We start from the raw sequence: 20,522 nt of genomic DNA, 5'->3' as shown, positions 1-20,522 counted from the left end.
ATATGAATATTCAAAATTTGAACCAAGACAAAAGACAAGGAAGAGTCAGAGAAAAATAGTCACTTTGCATGCGCAGAGGCTCCTTAGAACAAGAGAAATTATAAGTTAAAAGAGATTTTAGAAGGAAAAAACGAAACAAAGTGACAAATATCAGCAGAACAGGGAGACAGTCAGCAAAAGAAGCACGTTTCTTAGGGATGCTTAGCTGCATCTCTGAGCAGAAGGTAATTGCTAGTGAATAAAAAGAGCAAACTGGATGCCAAGACAAAAAGCAATGACGGAGCACCAAGCATTTTAGTCAATATATTTGTAAATCTGCAGTAAGTCCCAAGAGAAAGAAAAACTCATCCCACTTTCTATTTCTCAAGATGGTAATCTTCTCGTGATATACATTTTCACTTAATTTCCTGACAGAAAAGAAATGCAACCACTCCTAAAGGTTGCTAGATAAATAGAGAATTAGTTGGGTTTGCTGTGTTTACACACACACACATACAAATATATGCCAATAAATAAGCAAATATTAAAAAGAGCATTGGCCAATTAAATATATATCTCTGGTATGGTCAGTTAAACTTAATTCTGGCACCAGAGGCAACCTGAAGCTAGTCCTTGTTGTGCTGTGAAATGAGAACTTAGAAAACAATTTATTTTTCAGACTTACCAGGAGCTAACTAAATGCCTGAGGTTTTATTGAGGGAGACGTAGGTATTATGGTTTTCTTGTCATGGGTGCCATTTATATATTAGACAAAACAATAGTCTGACTTCTTTCCATAGGGTCAGGAAAAGGAAAATGGAAAGCTGTGCTCTGTTGGATTTTGGCAACAGGGAATTATTAACAAGTAAAAACCCCAGCTAACTTTCATTTAGAAAGAATTTGTATTGAGCAGTCATGAGTCTGGCATGAGCACTTCAATTTAACCACTTAATTGATAGCATTTGATCATGAACTTTTCCAAAGTTTTTGCTACCCACATAAGCATTTAGGGTCTCAAAATATTTCCAAATATATTCTTCTGGCAATCGCTTTTAAAAAGAACCTACTACTGCATTTTTAAACTTATTTGATTCATATGAAGTAGTATTTGTTGCTCTGGAACTGCTACTGCAGGTATCCTGGCTGACAACTGAAAACACCACACTTTACAGAATCACAGCATAGAAGAGGTGAGAAACAACCTCTAGAGATCACGTAGTGTGACCAACCTGCTCAGAGTTGCTGAGGGCCATTTCCCATCAGACCTTTAGTATCTACTTGGATGGAGACTCTACAATCTCTCTGGGCAATCCAGTCAAGCAATTGAACAACCTCATGGCAAGAATAGTGTTTTTCTGTGTTCAAACACAGTTTCTTATAAGTCAGTTTGTGCAACATTTGTAGTGCTCCTTGACAAAACCTGAGCAAACCAACGAAAGCACGAGGAAAACTGCAGTATATTCAGCTGAGCTGAGGTTGCTTCAGCCAGGGCAACCCACAGCAGCTTTTCCAGCATCTGAACTGGAATCAGCACTCTTTGTAAATGGCAAACACAGTGTGACCTTGTAAGGTCAAGAACTGGAACTGATTCAGACAACTCTGACTTTAAAAAAAAAAAAAAAAAAAACCAAAACTTGAGCAATGTGAGCTGAGGTAAGCAGTGACTAACCAAGACCAAGGGAGGAGAGTAGGCTTGGGGCTATTGTGCAGCACATCCGGGAGGGTGAGGAGGTGGGGTGGAGGGGGAGACACAGAAAAAGGGAGTGAAGAGGGAAGGCAGCAGGAAAGGGTGATGACATAGTTTAATAGAATTGATTTATGAATCATTGACTTTGTAAAGTTAATTCCATATTCAACTTTCCCTATGCTGCTCCCCCACCCCCAATAAAGTTATCTCTGTTCTAAACCCTTGAACTCATTGTTTGTTAATAGGGAAGTATTGCTCATGAGGGAGACGCAGACAATGTTCATTTAATTTCCCAGTTTTCCCAGGAGACTCTAGAGGGTATTATTTAAGGAATGTTTTCAAAGGAACATATGTGTACTGGCCCTCTTTACTACCAACACCACCTCCACCTAGACAACTTAATACATCAGTCAACATTTGCAAATCATCAGTTAATCAACAGCGAGGAAAGGTAAATTGAAATAAAATAACCTAAGTGAATAATTTCATTAGCTTTGCTCTAATACAAATAGAAACCCTTGGAGACTCACATTTTCACTGGAGCTCAGTAACAAATGTGTTAAGTGCTTGAAAAGAAAGGGATACAATTGTGAAAGCACACACGAGGGTAAAATTTTCCCAAAGACTGTGTGGGAGAGCATGTAGTGGGAGCAGACCTGACTTGGCTCCTGTGTGTGCTACCGTAGGTGCAAGGAAGGAAGTCTCCAAATGGTGGATTTAGCATGACTCTCTGCAGTCACATCACAAAGCACCCGGGAGTGGCTTGTCCCTCCTGGCCCCTGTGGGAATCAATCTGAGGAAGCCTGATGCTATAGAGATGTTTCCTGTATATTGTGTGGGAAACTCAGCTAAGTGCAAACTACTGGCCACAATGAGACAATAAATTATAATAAACAGGAAAAATAGCATTGGCTACTGAAATAAATGGCTGGAGCATATGAAACTTTCACAGCATTGATAAATGAATAAATATAACAAAAAGCATTGGTTTTTGAAAGAATGGGAAGTTTTATCTGCCCTGAAAGGCTCCTTTTCTGTTGACTAAATACATGCAAAAAATAAACACTGCTAAAGGACTTTGGCTGGGATTTTCAGCACTCGAGAGGTGGTTTAGAAAGCTGCACAATACGCCAGAGTCTGATTCCTTTGCTTGGCCCTGAACACAGTCAAGCAGAGTCTGAACAAACGGCCACCTGCTAGCAACCCCACTGCATCATCCATCCACGTCTGCTACTCAGCCCCCACAAAGTGATCACAGATGAAACAAGCTGGCCCCCTCCTTCTGGAATATTCTAAAAAAAAACAGCAACAAAACTGATCTTACAAATACCAGAGACGGCCTGTCCAGTGAAGAAGACCTGGAATACTCTGAGGATTAAATACAGCTCCTCTTGTGCAAACAGGCTATCTCAGTGAATTCAAAGAAGTGAGCAGTGAGAGCTGAAATGAGTGAGAGTGAAGAGTGTGCAGTACTTCAGAGGAGACACTGAAACACCTTACAAGCCTAAGGGAACTGCAGTATTAAGTACTTTTCATATAGTGTCCTTGTGATATCCAGGCTCCATGAAAGAGCTTAAGAAAATGCTCATCTGCAGCTCAGGTGAGCCATCCCACCTGAGGCAAAATTAAGTCCCTCCCCAGATAGTCTCTGGAAGCTCAGGGCCTTGTGGGGCCAAGATCTGAGGGACAACGCATAGCTGGGATAAAGTAATAAGGTTTGGCCTGCAATAGAGGTTTCTGCTCTTTAACAGCAGAAGATCTGAGAGTACCCCACCAAAGATTTTTGAGGGGGCACAAGTAAACTGTGTAGAGCGAAAAGTTACTCTTTCAGTGTTGGGGAGAAAAAAAGAAAAAACCAATGCAGTAGCAGAAACATATCAATACATTCCAATTCTTCCTGAGTTAATTTATTTCAATTAGTTTTATCTGAATCATTGGAAGACCATAATGCAGAAGTAATAAAGTACACAGGTGGGTGTACAGACGGAATTAGATAAAATGATGGAATATACATTTTACAGAATATACTGGGTTCCTTGTTTTCTAGTATCTCAGAATGAATTGTTGAAGAGAACACAAGAAAGGTGATACACTAGGATCTTTGTACAGAACTTAGTACAGCCAGTGGAAGGATGTGATTGTCCTGCTCTGCTCTGCTCTGATGTAGCCTCACCTTAGGCAGTTTTGGGCTCATAATATAAGGTAATAAGCTGTTAGAGGGCATCCAGAGGAGGGCTACAAAAATGGTGAAGGATCTTGAAGGGAAGATAAATGAGGAGCAGCTGAGGTCACTTGGTCTGTTCCACCTGGAGGAGACTGAAGGGAGACCTCACCATGGTCCACAGTTTCCTTAGGAAGATAAAGGAGGGGCTGTTGCTGATCTCTTCTCTCTAGTGAGCAGTGATAGGACCCAAGGGAATGGCCTGAAGCTGTGTCTGGGGAAGTTTAGACTGGATATCAGGAAAAGGTTCTTCACCCAGAGGGTGGCTGGGCACTGGAATAAGTTCTGCGAGGGAATGGTCACAGCACCAGCCTGACAGGATTCAGGAAGTGTTTGCAGTTGTCCTGTACAGGTTATTCTATGATTCTATGAGGATTTTACTTGGGGATTTACCTCTTGTGACATATAAAGAAAAATTAGTTTATTTTATTCTAAAGGAGAACTGCCTGGTTCAAAGGAAAGCGTCTGACATGTAGAAAGCAATGGCAGATAACTCTGACTTGGTTCTTGAATAGCTTTTTGTGAGAAGGCATTCAACACTATGAAGACATTCAGAATTATGGTAAGTTTAAATAATTATTGGAAGTGTGAATACTCACTGCTTCAATAAAATTTAAAACTATAAGAAATTGTAAGCAATAAATATTACAAGAGGTTGGATAGAATTTGGTTTCACAGAGAGAAGCAGTGTTCTTTTCACTGCGAAGTACAGTGTTCAGATCTGGGTAGCTCATCGCTGATACATGCCATGTACTCCAAAAAGAATGAAAACCAGTTAAGAACACGCAAGGAATGACTTTTTAAAAAATAACAGAGTTAAGTACGTCTAAGCTTGGCTAAGGCAATAAAAGACAATAGCAACAACTAAATATTTAAACAACAAAGAAAGTGAAAACTTATCAACAAGGAAAATAACCAGATTAACTGCAAGATGCATAGAAATGTTCTACAAAAAGTTCCATTAAGGTCTGGGTTACAAATGACAAAATGGTAGCCAAAGTATGATAAAGAATTGTTTTCCATCTCTTTCCAAACATAAACACCAGAATAAATAAAATGCAACATTTTTACCTTACAAATATTCAAGTCATTATTGTAATAAAATATTTCTGAGAATTTTTCCTTTTAGTATAAAAAAATCTTCATTTGTTCATATCTAGAAATAAACTGCTATAATGGGAACACCATGCCCGACAACTAGTCTGACAAGATGTTGAGCTGCACGAAAACTTGATGTCAACCATCTTCCTAAATAACTCATGCATCTCTAAATTCTCCCCCTATGAAACTATACAAAGCAAACACAGTACTGTAGAAGCAACATCTGACTGCAAAGGCAGAGGTAACCTCTGCGGCTGTGAGTTTGGGCAGGAGAGGGCAGCATAGACCAGGAGTAACTAGAGATCTTCAAGGTCCAGACAATACCGTGGATTTGTAGGAGGGGTAGAGGGCGATCCTAAATGCTGATCTCTCTAACGCCCAGAATATTTGAAACCACAGGAAGTTGTTACCAGCCCTTCATCAAAGAGTCTCCCCAGTCTCTGTCATGGGTAATCGGTGCTATATTTCTTTTCCAAGGTGACCTACCCGGCATCGCAACTGATGCTTGCGCTGCAAGGATTGCTGCACGTATTTTACAGCTTCTCAGGACATATTCCTTTCCACACCCAACCTTTCCCCCTACACTCTGCCTGATCTTAATCTTTAGGCAAAAAAAACCCAAAACATCTCAGGGAGAATTTAGCTGGGTAAAATCTGAAAATCCATTTTCTTGTGTAAAAGGTCAGGAAAAATGTGGATTGAATGAAAAAAAGCAGGCTTATTTGGCAATAGTCTAGTGCAGTTGCATTTGTTTACGTGATCTTTCCTTCTGCTCCTTCAACTCTTTTCACTAAGACTAAAGACACTGGATGTGAAAATGCCCCTCTGGAACCACATAAAAATCTTACCTCAGTTGTCTGTAACCTCCTGCCATCTCCCCTCTGATAACTTTCCTTTGACTATCTGATTTTTGTCTACCTTTTGTTTTATCCTCAGTAGTACTTTTGGCTCACAACATAGTCTGTATCCTACAACCCACAACTGTTCCCGCTCTACCAGGCCAGTTTTCAGTCATTCTCTTTCCCTTCTAAAATATTTTATTTGCTTTCTAACACTGAGGAAAGCACAGGTTTAAAGATAGTATTATTAATAAGAATCATATCTGTGGTCCTGTATCCTAAACCCCATTCTTCAATTGCTATGTTATGCTCCATACACAACATGCATGAGCATGCACAAATACAATGAAAGTGTTTAACAGAAACATTTTCCTAGCATTTCAGGATGAAAGTGATCTCAGGTGACCACTTACTTTTCTGTGAGATTATTTATGTACTGAAACCATAAAAAACAAAAAGAAGAAAAGAATTATTAATATTATTATTATTATCTCAACTGAAATCTTTTGTCATGAACCAGAACCATAGAACACCAGGATCTGTAAAAGCATGAGCAAAGATGACTATCTCATTGTTCAAAAAAAAAGAAAAAAAACTTACCATGAAAGTGTCATTCGAAGGAGTAAGTGAATTATTTATTCACGTTTTTGTAAGGCATGGGTACCTACACACAGTAAATCTGAACAAGTCTCTGCTGTGAGCCTCGTACGCTCTAAATAAACAGAGAAAACAAGGAAACCCAGAGGCATAAAAAAATAACATCAAAGAAGTTAGCAACACAGGAAGCTCTCCTTAGTCCAAGACCAGTGTTTTATGAAACTATTTCTTTGTAAATTCCACAATTTCATCTTTTTTGATGATAATTAAAAATAATGACCTTTAGTATTCAACTTTACTGGCTGAAGTACAGAGGATAGGAAGAAGCCTTTCTTTTACCTTTTTCATTTGTCCTGTACTCATTACCAGTGTGAACATTCAGACATGAATTAAAAGCAAATTTTAATTTTATCAGCATAAGTTATTTAGAAATATTGTTCCATTCACTTGAACTTATTGTTCCAACCATAATTGAGTCTAATCATTCTGCAAAGTCTGGACTTACTTATCAGCATTAATTCGTTTAGAAACCCTAATACAAAGGTATAAAATTGTATTTTTATGAAAGGAAGCCCACCCTGCCAAAAATACAAGCCTATAAATTTTCTGAGAACAGAGGCCTCAGACATATTGTCTTTAATTTTTTTCTTTTAAAAAATTATTTAAATTTCTTTTAAAAATGCAAAACAAACCAAGACAAAGCCTTTTATTCTGCTTGCTTAGGAGGAAGAGATTCAGTATCAAGGCAACAAAAGTGCCCACAGACACATTTAAAGCAAAGATTTACCACTAAGTATCATGATGAAAGGGAAAAATCTTGTGTAAAAACAGTGTTAAGCCATTTTTTATGCAAAGCTGAGGAAAATCCATGCCTCTTTCTTTCATCAGAAGAGAGAGAAATTGCATACGTATATGTATGAGTGTCAGTAGGTACACGTGCAAGGGAAAAGTCAAAAGCCTGTCATCTTCTTTCAGCACTAACATGTTGTGATCCAAGCCCTTTGCAGGACATATTATTGCTAAGTAATAAATGCACAGCACTGGCAATTTAAAGTTGGGCATATTAGCTTTGTTGATGCACTGAAGATTGGCACAAATCTATAAATCCAAATTTTTTGGGATCTACTGGTTTCAGGACAAAAAGGCTGTGCTGAAGAAGTTTAGAATTCAGGCAGGAATATGGTAGAAAGAGTGTAAATAGTCAGCATGGGTATGAAGGTGTTCCACAAGCACAGATGGTGAACCTGCTTCACCTCCTCCCTCAGATGGGAAATGCCTCAAGGACAGCCCAGCTGCCCATTTCAGCCACTGACTGTGAGTAGAGCTAAGCACAGCTTTCCTACCAGAGAGACATCTTATTATCCCAAGGATGTCTGAGCAGATGATGTGAAAAAAATCCCAATGTCTTCAAAATTTTCTTCCTGTCCTAGCATTTAGCTAAGGAAAGGGTTCTGAGGAAGCATTACACATACTTCCTTTCCCTTCTCCCCAAAACCACGCATTGTTTTTCTGAGTGGGTGTTGATGCTTTTTTGAAATTCAGTTACCCTTAAAGTACAGAAACCAGAGGACACTAGCTAGAAGTAGCAGATCTTAAGATCCTGGATTGTTCCACTAAGGAAAGAGTCTGGGGTTGCAGAAAACTTTGAGCCCAATTAAGCAATTTCCATTTTCTGTTGCTGCATGAAAAGAACACCGTGCTGGAAATTTAAGCCAGGTGTCTGTTTCTCCTAGAGTACGTTGTCTGTTCAAAATGGCCTAGAGTCTCAGCCAAAGCAGAGACACTCTCATGACACTGAAAGCCTCAAAAGAGGAAAAGCTAAAACATAAGGAAGATAAAAGACCCCTAAGAGGCTCTACTTCCAGCTGAAATTATTCCACTTAAGAAAATTAGCACCATGCAAACCTTGATAATAGAAGAACAATCAGGCAGCACTGTAGATGCTATTACAGGGTCTTCAAGGAGTGATAAACAAAGACAAGAGCCATTTGTCTGACATTTGGACTGTGAACACAAGTAATTCCAGCTACCATCCAAATAACAAAGAGATACTATAGGTCCCAGGATATATAACTGAGGGATACCAGATGACACTGAAGACACCAGAGATCAAAGCAATAAATTTTACAGAATAAGAAAAAGAGTACAATTATAGCTGATGGTCAAAAGAGTCAAATGCCACATGGAAGTTCAAAAGCAGCAGACAAATATAATAATAACCCTGCTGAGTACAAGTCCACAAACACATTATCTAGATAGCCTTCAGAGAAAGAGAAAAATAAAACTCAAAATTATATCTGTAGTTTGTCTGCAGAGCAGTTTGCACTAACCTTTGACAGCAATGACAGTGTAAAGTTCTTGATTTTCAGTGAATGTTACTTTTGTTGACAGAATTCTCTCTGACAGCAGCCATCTTCCTTAAAAAGCAAAAATCTTTCCCATGTTCATTTGAGTTAGAAAGTAGAAGTAATGATCACATAGATAATTAGAAGAAGAAAACCCCAAACTGAAAAAAAAAAAACAAAAAAAAAAACCTACATGAAAGAGACAAAACAAGAGATTATGTGTAATCAAATACACGTATTTTTCTGGCTACTCCTCCACTTTCCCTATCCTTCATCTGTTCTCTGTCGTCTTAGCTTATAAAATCTTTACCCAGTGAAATTTGTTTTCATACTTGTCAAAAATGTCAGTACATGTTCTGGACTGAGTAGAAGAGACAAATATCAATTTTTATTGAAGGTCTTGAAATGTATCAAAACATTAGAAATTTTCAAACAACTAGCTTGAAAATATAAAGTCATTTACCATAAATCAAAATTGTAAAATTCAAGTCTAAATTAATTATTTAACATTTTATTGAGAGATCTGAATATGAGGAGCAGTAACGAAAATGGTAGTTCTGAAGCATAATTGCAGAAACCTTGAGCATTTTATTAACCCCTGTTTACATTTATTATGGAAACTTGCACCAACTTGTCATCAAACTGCCTTGGTATTTTGAATTTTGCCCAGCAGTGGAATAAACTAAGACGTTTCAAAACATTTTAGGCAACAACATATCAGACAGAGAAATAAATCTGTGGTAGATATGATCACCAAACAAACTGATTTATCATGTGTGTTGACCAGAGCCTGTGTCTGCATCCTGGCAGCTTCCAGGGTAGGAAGGCCAACCTTTAAGAATCTGTCCCAAATTGTACAGAGCAAAAGACAACTATGAATTTCTAACATCTTAGTGATGGCAGTGTCTCTCTGCCAGACAATTTGCCCAAAACATGAGAAATCCTTGCTGCTGAAATATTTGGAGGGGTGACAGGTGGAAAGTGGGGAAGGAATTGGTTTTAAGGAAAGTTTTATTTTTGGCAAGTAAGTGTTTATATGAGAAAATGGCCAGTTAAAAATGAAACCCCAAAATGCAGGATAAAACTGCTCCATGGATATCATCTAATTAATATATTGCATAAACTGATAAAATGTTAATAACAATGTTAACACTGAACACAGAGTATTTAAACTTAGGACAGAAGAAATAACAGATGGAACAGAGACACGTACAGATCTCTTACACTCATATATCCATATACTTATGAATATATTAATATCTGACTCACAAACAAAGCATATTGAAATAGTCACAGCAGCATTATCTACCAAAAAAAGTCAATCATGAAAATTTTAATGAACTACCATTTATAAATATTAGCTCACTTAAAGACTGTGTGTTTAGAAAATTATTGATTCTTTGTGTGCAATTGGGAAAAAGAAAATACTTTTCTGGTTAGCAGATTCAGTCCCTCACCACAGCCATCAACAGTGCTCTTGACATCAGCTTCAATGGGAAAATAATTACACTGTGTGTTAACTCTCAGCAATTACACTGACATTATCAGAGATTTACTGAGTGGTATTTCAAACATGATACCATATGTCAGCTGATACCAAGCAAGTTTGAGTGACCAAGTTCTGATCATAACCACTTGGTTAATAAATATCACAGCTATTGAGCCTCTAGAGCATTCAAACTCTGACAGCCAGAGCATCACCATTCAAACAAAACAACAAGAAACCAAAACAACAACAACAAAAAAACCACCACAACAACAAGCCTTGGAAAATCCTATGAGACAGCTCTGAGTTCAAATTACTTCCTCTTAAGGCTTCCACTTCTCAAGCTGATTAAGATTCAGTACATAGCTCTGATTTGAAATCGAGTGGTTCAGCTGAAGGGGAGGCTGGAAATTTTCTCCTGTTGATAGGTAGAAGTGGGAAAAGAGTATTGCTAACACTTCGTGATGATTTTCAACCCTTTGCTGTGCCAACATCCTTAAGAATTTAGGCTGCTGGAACATGTTTGTTCTTCTGAGCTGTGTTTCAGAGACTTTAGAATTACACCACAGATCCCTGAGGGTTTTGTAGGCCATCAGTTGAAAACCACTGCTCTCTAAAGACTAGTTTGAAAAACCTATGGAAAGATTTTTCTTCATCATAATTAAACTACATCTTTTAAAATATCTATGTCATTTTTACCTAATATTGGTCCAAAGGATTATCAGGGAATCCTTTTACTCCTGCTTTTACATCAGTTTAGTGACATTGATAGCAGATATTTCTAATTTGAAGATATTTGATGTCTAAAGCACAGACAGCTGTGCTCTAAAGAACATACACTCGCTTTACCTCTCTTTCGTGATTTTAATTGCACATCATAAATATCCAACTTTACTCCTATGGACTTTTTTGACAGAAAGGTCTAATGAGCTGACCAAGTGTTGTAAGAGAGACTTGTGGTTTTTTCCATGTTCTAACATTAATTTCCCATAGATTTTAATTCTGTTTTGATTCCCAAGGGTCCTCTTGCATCCTGAAACTTTTTTTTTTCAGTATCCAAGGACATAATAACTCTTTATAAATCAGGAAAGCAAGTTAAAAAACTCCAACATTTTTGTCTCTTTTAAATTTATTTTTTCTTATCCAAATTCCTCAAATACTAAAACCAAGATGAAGTAGAGTTATATATATATATATATATATATATATATATATATATAAAAGAGGAAAACAATACCAAAGAAAAACTTAGTGTCAGTCATCATATTACTGGTATAAACTACTAATACTGGCTATTCACTTTCATTTTTAAGCTGCTTTTCTGAGTTAAAGGCCTTACAAAAGATAGAAATTCAAACATATTCTGTTAGAAAGTGCTATTTAGATAAGAACAACAAGAAAATGAACAAACTACTCAGCCTACTGCAGTAGTTTAAATTGTTATATTGTCTGCTTAGGATGATGTTCAGGGAGAAGGACATCATTAAGGAAAGGGCAAGGTAAATAATGAAGCACTGACTATTGGCTGCAAAGAAAATAATAAAAAAAAAAAGGATTCTACAAGCTAGGGAGCCAGCTGCTCCATCATGCAGTTAATGGGCTAAGAGAGTCTGAAGTTACATTAGAGCCCTGTACTGAGAGATCAGAAATGCAGAAAAAAAGAGAGACTAAAACATCCAGGGTAAAATCAGCTGCTGTGTATACAGGCCAGAGGATGTTATTTGGCTGCAGGGGAACTGGTGTGGATCATCAGTTTGTACATCAGCTCATTAGCCTCATGCTGGTTAACTGTATTTTTTCAGCTGGGAAGTATTTAAGGCCACATGTTAGAGCTATTTTTCCCCTCCCTACTAGACTTACAAGGAGGAACAGGAAGAAAATTTAAAGTAAATTAAGAGTAATGGTGAACTATTGACTTGCTAAACTAGCTTATTGAAGTTTTTTAGATCATGTGTGCCTTGAAATCAGAAGGGCAAAGAAAGGGAAATGACAGGCAATGTACTGAAAATGGTAAATCAATTCAACATGAGAAGTTTGCATGGATTTTGAAGTCAGCAGTGAAACCTGTTAAGAGGAACAGGTGTTGCTTGATGATTTAGCCATGGGCAATACCTGGAGTCAAGTCATGAAATCTTCGCATTTTCACTTGTGTGATCAGAAGAGGGACTCAGTGCTTGGTGGAGAATCTGAGGGTGGAGATGAGCAATACAGCTGTGTTAGCCCTTGACAGCTGTTGCTGAAGAGGGGGCGGCTCCCTCCCACTGCCTGCTCCTTGCTCTTGCACTGGCTCTAGCATCATCTAAGCTGGCAGCCAGCCGGATTGAACAACTTAGACTGGCAGAATATTGACACCTCCTTCCCCTGACGCGCACATTGTACCAAAGAGCTGGAGCAGCGTCTCGGAGGAATTTTGAAAGCTGCGTGTGGGCAGTAGTGCCGTTTTTGAAACATGCCTTCCCCCACCATTTGGAGCATACAGATGACCAAACTTCCTTACAAAACAGCTTGCCGTCCCACATTTTCGGCCCAAACCCTCTGTACTGCGGTAGCATGGAACTGGAATGTGTGGAGAGCTGCAGATCAGTGCGCGTGGATGGTGCTGTGGTTTAATGTCCTTCTGCTGGTTGGTCACACTTTCAGACTTCACCCCCAGTTGCTTAGCTGTGCTGTAATCTGGGCAGCATCTAGAAGTGCCCTTTCCTTTATGCTCCTCTTTTCTCATTTATGGCTGCTATGAAGGAAAAAGAATCTCTTGTCTCTCAAAAACAATGCTGAGATGGTATAGCCAGATTTTGTTTGGAAGAAATCCAGCATCTTCTATAAACAGTTCAATTTCACCATATTTAACACAAATGCCTCTAAATAATAGTAATATTTTGCTTTCAATATTATTTTGGCCTTTGACCAATGTTCCATTTTATGTCCAGTCTCTGTTACAATGCTTTTGACCTGTTATGTACTGTTCTTGCTTTCAGAAGAGATAAACTTCTAAAAATAGGTCTTTATCTTCCCAAGAGTCATTTATAATTTTACAGCAGATTAAAATTTCGCTGATGAATGGGGAACTGCTGCTGGAGCTCAGCCAACACTAAAATACCCAATCTCACTTTGGTGTCTTCCAAGTATTTTCTTCTTCAGCACAATACTCTCATATTATTTCTGCTCAGTGACCTCTATGTCATGATTCTGCAGCTAAAGACAGCAAAATATTCAACAGTTGAGTGTCAATGGGCTCAAAGGTATGACTGATATATCTTCTGGAAGCAGAGGGTGGAATGTGGTGTCAAAAAAAAGAAAGAAAAACAATTAAAAAGAAAAAAAAGTCCCCCAAAACACATCCCGGAACTTCTAGTTTGTGGACTAGAATGAATAGTGTGGAAATTCAGAGATAATTGGACCAATCATTGAATGGGCTTTAAACAGTATGACAGATCAAAATTTCCTCTAGGAATTCATAGTAACTTTGTAATAAAAGCTCTAGTTAATAATTATGTTTACACCAGCCTGTATTTGGAGCAAGCACTAATACTTTGAGTACAGACACTTCCTTGCCCCACAGTCACCTTCACTGGCTCTTCATGTCTACCTACATGCACTTGTCTGCCACAAGATTTCTTGCTTAATGAGAGGTTAGTCTGTATGCTCTTGATGACAATAGCCTAGAAAATCAGAAGAATGACTTACCACAGGTTAAGCAGGGCATGAAAACAAAATATACTGCATATTTTATGCAAGCCCATCTAAAGGTGGCTTAAAAGAAGGCTGGAGAGGGAGTTTTCACAAAGGCATGCAGTGATATGAGAAGGGTGAATGGCTAAAGCTGGTAGGTTTAGATTAAATGCTCGGAAGAAATTCTTTACAGCAAGGGTCATGAAGCACTGAAATAGATTGCCCAGAGAAGTTGTGGACTTCCCATCCCTGCAGGTGTTGTAAGATGAGCCTCTGAGTAACCTGCTTTAGTGGAAAGTGAAATTATGTGGAAGTTTCAGGAGAAATTTATCTAGACACAAGAGAAAATTGCATTCACTTTGGGTTTAGTATAGCTTTTTTCTAAAATTTCCACGGTCTTTTGATTAATACACTACACTCATGGCTTCTCCTATTTTTGTCCCTACCCACTCTTGTTCATATGGCCTCCAAGTCATGCTCTACACCATGACCCTGGAAGTACTTACCAATCTAGCAGCACATCTTAGACTGAATGCCGAAAAATCTCTCCTCACATGAGCATTCCATATTTCAGCTTGTCTTCAAAAACAAGATAAAACACTTGCTTGAGACAGAATTCAGAAGGGAGTATCTGTCTTTTAAATAAACTGAAAACCACCATTAGCAGGCAAGCAGAGATTATCAAGCTCCTGCTACCTCTAAGCTGACCAGTCCCCAGCTAAACTCAGGACTCCATAGGTAAAATGTTGTCATGTTTATGCACTGAATGGTCTCTTTCCTAGAGACTGTGTATCTAGATGTGTCAAACATCTACAGACTGTATGTGCTGGGTTGAGAGAAAATATTGTGAACTGTATTCTCATTTGACACAGACAAACAAACATCTATTGACTCCAGTAGAACTAAATCAATTTGCTTCAAAATATTTTTATTGTATTTTATTTCTTGAGGGAGTTAAGGTCCTGTATCTGTCACCTGTGACACTGTAGAATAACCATTTCCTCCTCCTTCACTTAAATAGCAACCGTTTTTTTTCCACCTACCTAGATATTTTTGCTAGGTTTTTGACAGAAAATCCTCCAATGTCATCCGGATTTCCTTCCAAACTGCAATATTTTGATTGGAATTTATTGCTTTTTCTCCCCCTTAGAAAATTATACACTCTTCCTTTTCTCTATAAAAAACATATGCGTTTTACATGTAGTCATTTTAAAGGCTAGATTTTCAAGAAATTGAATAAAGACAAGTCATTCAAATTCTTATTCTGGAGAATCTTTTCATTAAATTGTAAGATCTGTTGCCAAGAATATTGCTATGTTCCCTTCCCCCTGCCTGAACTGATGGACATGACTGAAGATAATTGGTTTCTAAAAGGTAAGAAAGTACTTGAAACTCGATCTACTGCCAACAGAGGTAGGTCCTTCAGGTAGCTGGAGAGGCTTTGCTAATGAGAGCCTAGTTCAATCATTTACATTTCTTTGGTGGTTATTTCCTTATGCAAATGAACAGACTTTGCACCACATAGAAACAAGCAACAACTGACTGTTAAATGAATTGCCTCTCTCACCTAATGAAAACATCCAGCTCCTTTCTTATGAGTTTACAGAAGGTTATTTGTTTGGATTATTATAATCCATAGCACTTTGATGTTCACACCACACTGGGGTTTAGAGAACAACACTATTATCTGTAATTGCAACAGCAAAGTTTCTCCCTTCAGAGACATACTACTACATTTTTATCAAAGGATGCAAAGACAAATATATACAGCATAATGAAGGCAGCCTAGGATATCCAAAGACACTTTATTTTTTTATTTTTTTTCCCATTTAATAAGGAAACAAGACACTTTGAATCTCTTTAGAGATATTCAAAGGAAGGAGGTAGGAAGTGACTAATAAAATTTTAAAAGAAGAAGTTTGCGTGTTTCCGATCATCCGATTATCTTACTAGCAGGGTATAACCCTCACAGTTGAATGAAAGAGACAAGGTAACAGTATTTAAAGATTTGTATTTCTTTTTCTTTAAGAGCAAGCAGGCCTTCAGCCTGGGGTGCTGCTGATGAAGGGAGTAAACCAAAGTAGTTGGATTAGTGGGGAGCTTTCATCATCTCTCCTGGATTAAACACAGGAAAGAAAATAATATCTTTAACTCCCTCCTATATTTTACAAGAATGACAGAGACAGTCAAGTTAGTGTGAGGTAACTACGGTGTGGTAAAAACAAATGGTTAACTGCATGCAAATGTACTGTTAGGCTTTAATTTGTTTCTTTATTTCTGTTCTCACACTATCCAAAAGCTGCTGCTGCTGCCTGTATCAGGTGTCAGGAGCATGATCCTCTTTTGGTTGATGTCACAAAAATCAATCTGAACTTTCCTTAGCCTCTAGCTATGGTGAATTCTGTAATGAGGAGTTAATCTATGCACAACTTGAAGGTTAAAATTATAATTTCTTCTGTTCTCAGTAAAGGTGTATATCCTTGCAGATATTTTGAACCCCCTTGGGAGATCCTCCTTCATAATATGTCATGGTCTACTGAAGATTATTTTTAAACTCTTCTTGGTTTAAGCAAAGCTTCTCAGACCTCTGCAAATATTTACTGGTTAAAGCTCAAAGACAGACATCAGATGTTTGAAGAGGGTAATTTTTTCCTCTCAGTTGTAAGGCACCCAAATGCCTATAAAAATAATTTACATCTTTTTTTCAAGTTTATTTATCATTTACCAATAACCATTTCTTTCTGGTTTTTTAGTGACATAAAATAGGACCTATTCCCACTGAATTATGCATTGCATATTAGAAGTTAGCCTGAAGTCACAAAGCCATTTCAAACACAGTACTATAGTATCTCATGCATTTTCATTGGACACTGTTTGTACTTTCATAGCTCAAGCATATTTTTAAATGTCTCTTCCACTTTGTCATCTCTCAACTTTTATTACAAGGTGCTAAATATGCTCCTGATGCTGCTAAGCACACGTTCTCATCAGATGAAGAAACTAGTGAGTAACTAGTCACCATACTCTACTGACAGGATGTGCAATATGTCACACTGGACTCCATTTTCAGCTCTTTGATTTGCTTGTTATTTGCATCCTTAATTAAGATAAGAAACTTTAATGTGTTATAAACATTCTCTTCAACAAAGGGTCTTTTTTTTTTTTTTTTTTTTTTTTTTAGCTCTGAAAGGACATAAGAAGACATGAAGTAAAACTACTCCCAGTAGCACAGGAAAAAAATCTAAAAAAACCCACTATATCTAGGAAATATTACTTGAAAATAATTATAGGTTATCTTAATACAGGTCATGTTATTAACTTTTCACAGAAAGAAAGAAAAACATTTCATGAAAGTTGCCACTTCTGTTTGTCTGCATTATTAAGGGGAGACTTTTCCAGGAGTCAGGATAGAGCTCTCTTTTGGTTGCCTCTGTTAACAATGGACCACAAACAAGAGGAAAACAGATCTACAACTACATTTGTGTTGGTAAAATCTGGGGGTTTATATCACTAGTTTGAGTAGTCTTGTTAAGGATGTTAAGTCCTATGTGTGAAGCATAACATTAACCTTGGGTAACAATGAGGGCAAAATCTTATTGTTACTAAGATTTTAAACAAAGAAAGGCAGATTTCTTAGCAGCATTTTAAAAGTGAAATGCAGTGAAAACATTGTGAAATAATGCACCACAATAATGGGAAAATATTGGGGAATTAATGGATAAGTTTGGATTTGTGCACAAAGGAGTTCAAAACCACTGGGTTCCACCTAAATACCAGCATTGAATAAGAATAATAATGAAAAGATTCATCCAGTAAGATATATATTTATCTTTATCTGAACATCTTGAACACAATAAACACTAACCAAAATAGCAGTAAGGGTTGAGTTCATTTATTTCTTGGTTCTGACTAAACCAAAGATCATATGGAAACTGCCATCCTGCAGGAATTTAGACAGAACTTTTTTCAGTACTGCTCATAACTTGGAAGTGGAAAGAGCTCTCTAAGCTACTGAGAAAAGTTTAAGCCAAAATAAATTATAAACTAAAAAGTTAAAAAGTTAAATTTAGGCACAGCTAAAATTTGTAGCAAATTTTTGAAAAATTTTTGGTACTTTGACTGACTTTGATCTTTATGCAGACAACTATTTGTCAGATTCCAAAATTATTTTGGAACCCCTAAAATACAAAAATACGTACATACAGCTGCTCAAGTTGTTTCCATTTAGCGGTGTTTAAACAAAGTGCACTTATAAAAAAAATTCACACAATTCAAAGTACCATTTTACTGCTGATGCAAATGGAAACCTATTACCCAGGAAAAGGTTCCACTTTAATTAGTTTTCAGATCATATATCTATAGTATAACACTTCTGTACAGGTGTACATTGTAGAAAGCTGTATTAATAAAATGGCATTTATGAAACAGCTCTTAAAATGCATGAAGAAAATTGTAACAAAAATTTGAGATTTTCTGCTCTACCATCAAGGCTCCTAAGCTCATTACGCATAGCACGAGTGTTGTTGCTCCATTGCTTCTGGACAACTATTGGAGTAAATTATAATGCTGCTCATAAATTAAGAAATTACTGAATATATTAGTACCAAATTTCTGGTTCTACAGGCATTTACTTGTTCAGGAGAATTACTCAAATATCTGCCCCCCCCCTCCTCTACTCATGGGTGAGCTGGTTTAAAGCTGCATCCTCTGCTTTCCCATAAAATGCTGGTACATCACTGCTGCTGATGGCCCTGTCTCCATCCAGGCACTTTGATGTCCTGCCAAAGAAGGGGGAGGCAGCCTAGTTTCATGATGAATGTTCTTATGAATGTTCAGTGTTCTTTGAGTCTGCTGAGGATTATATTTTCTGCTCAGGTGTGGGTCATGGACCCCTAACTGTCAGGGTCTGACAGGATCTTAAGAAAAGGGAATTCAAACACAGCTGGAGAATGTGGGTGTCTGCATGCTGGTGCAAGGAATGTGAATTTCCAAGAAATAATGATGGTGGGAGGAAAATACCAGGCATATTGACTGCTGACAGAAGCCACATTGGTGCCAAAACTAAGAAACAGTCAAGACCAGGCATTCTTCTGAAGCTGTTACCCCTATAAGGCTGCCAGCTGAAAGGGAATGCGTGATATCTAGGACACTGTAAAGAAGTGTCTGTGTGGCGCACAGCTCTCAGTGAACTAACCATTTTCAATTTAGGTTATCTGTGTAAGTATTGACAATGCATGTTTTTCCTCTGGTCTCCACCCTCTTTCAGAATTTGTACATTTTATCCTCCTCTGTCTCCACAATTTAGTAGCTTCATGTTGTGTGTTGATATATGCGACAGACAGAAAAAAATCTTTTAAAAAAGAATGCTCTGGTTTTTTGTCCAGGGGGAAAAAAATAAGCCCAAACAACAAACAATTAATTCCTTTATAAAAGAAGAAATTTCTGGGCACACAATGATTCATCATGTAAAATAACAGAAATTTAAAAAAAAAATAAATAAAAAGAACAAAGGCAGATTTTCAGACTGTGTCTGGATTCAGACATGGAAGAATATACTCTACAAATAAAAAATCCAAAATATCAAGATTTACATCTAGAAGAGTAATTTCTTTCCTTATATCTTACCAGTTCTGACACACTTTGCTCAAATTTTACTTTTTTAATCTGTTATTACTGGTAAATGGAGAAGACATAATGCTCTTATCTACGAACCAAGCAAAATCACAAGGTTTCACAAATGCAGATGACTGCTAAAAAAAAAGCAAACTGGGAGGAAGGAATAAGAGAGAAAGAGAAGGAAGGAATAGTTATCCAAAGCAGCATATGCAAACGAAACATATGGTTGAGCCTGCTTATTCCACAAGTAATATACTCATTGAGGATGACTCATAAACATATGAAGCAGAGTACTTAGTACAATCTAAAATAAAAAAAAAAAATAAAAATAAAAATAATAATAATAAAAAAACACCCCAGCAACAACAACAAAACCCTAGTTTAAATGTGAGATGTTTATACCGGAAAAATGTAAACAGGACTTCAAATTCTTTGTCTTTCTTTTAAGTATGTGCTATATGCAAATATGCAAACTTTTTTCATCTTTCTTCCTTTTATCAAAAGGAAAAGAAGCAGCAGCAGTAGCCACACTGTAATACATGATTTCATCTCTAGTCTGCAGAAATTCTGAGTTACTTTTTTGAAAAAATACTAAATTTTAAAATGCAATGATGTGTGAGTTCATATACACGCACACAAAGTGGAAAGAGTTTTATATTGATAAAATCAGCGTAACTGAGTTTGAAGAATATCAAAGATCTATGCAGGGTTCTTTAATCTGTTCAAAAATTAAAATGTCATGAAACTATTTTGTGAAACATTAAGGTTTGCAAAATCTTTCCCTTCCACAGAAAAATGCAAGATATCAGCTGAGTCTGAAATCTCTGGTCTGTAACTGCCTACTTAAAGTCAAGATGTTGGGTATTTACAGCCAGATTTTTACCAATAACTGTCATCTAAACATAATGTCAGAACATGATCAGGCCCCAAACCCCAAACTTGACATCAGGATATTTATCTAGGCCTGACAGTGTAGAGATAT

General features: G+C 37.3%; 1 long non-coding RNA gene across 1 annotated transcript; it reads left to right on the top strand.

The window, feature by feature from the left end:
* Nucleotides 1-4,109: 4,109 nt before the first annotated feature.
* Nucleotides 4,110-5,185, top strand: LOC120766119 (uncharacterized). The gene is made up of 3 exons (XR_005704581.1): nt 4,110-4,239; nt 4,325-4,449; nt 5,048-5,185. It is a non-coding gene; the product is annotated as an uncharacterized LOC120766119 (long non-coding RNA).
* The last annotated feature ends 15,337 nt before the right edge of the window (nt 5,186-20,522 follow it).

This window comes from Hirundo rustica, chromosome 2, assembly GCF_015227805.2.
Source record: "Hirundo rustica isolate bHirRus1 chromosome 2, bHirRus1.pri.v3, whole genome shotgun sequence".
Taxonomy (NCBI): Eukaryota; Metazoa; Chordata; class Aves; order Passeriformes; family Hirundinidae; genus Hirundo; species Hirundo rustica.
This window is presented reverse-complemented; position numbering and strand designations above follow the sequence as displayed.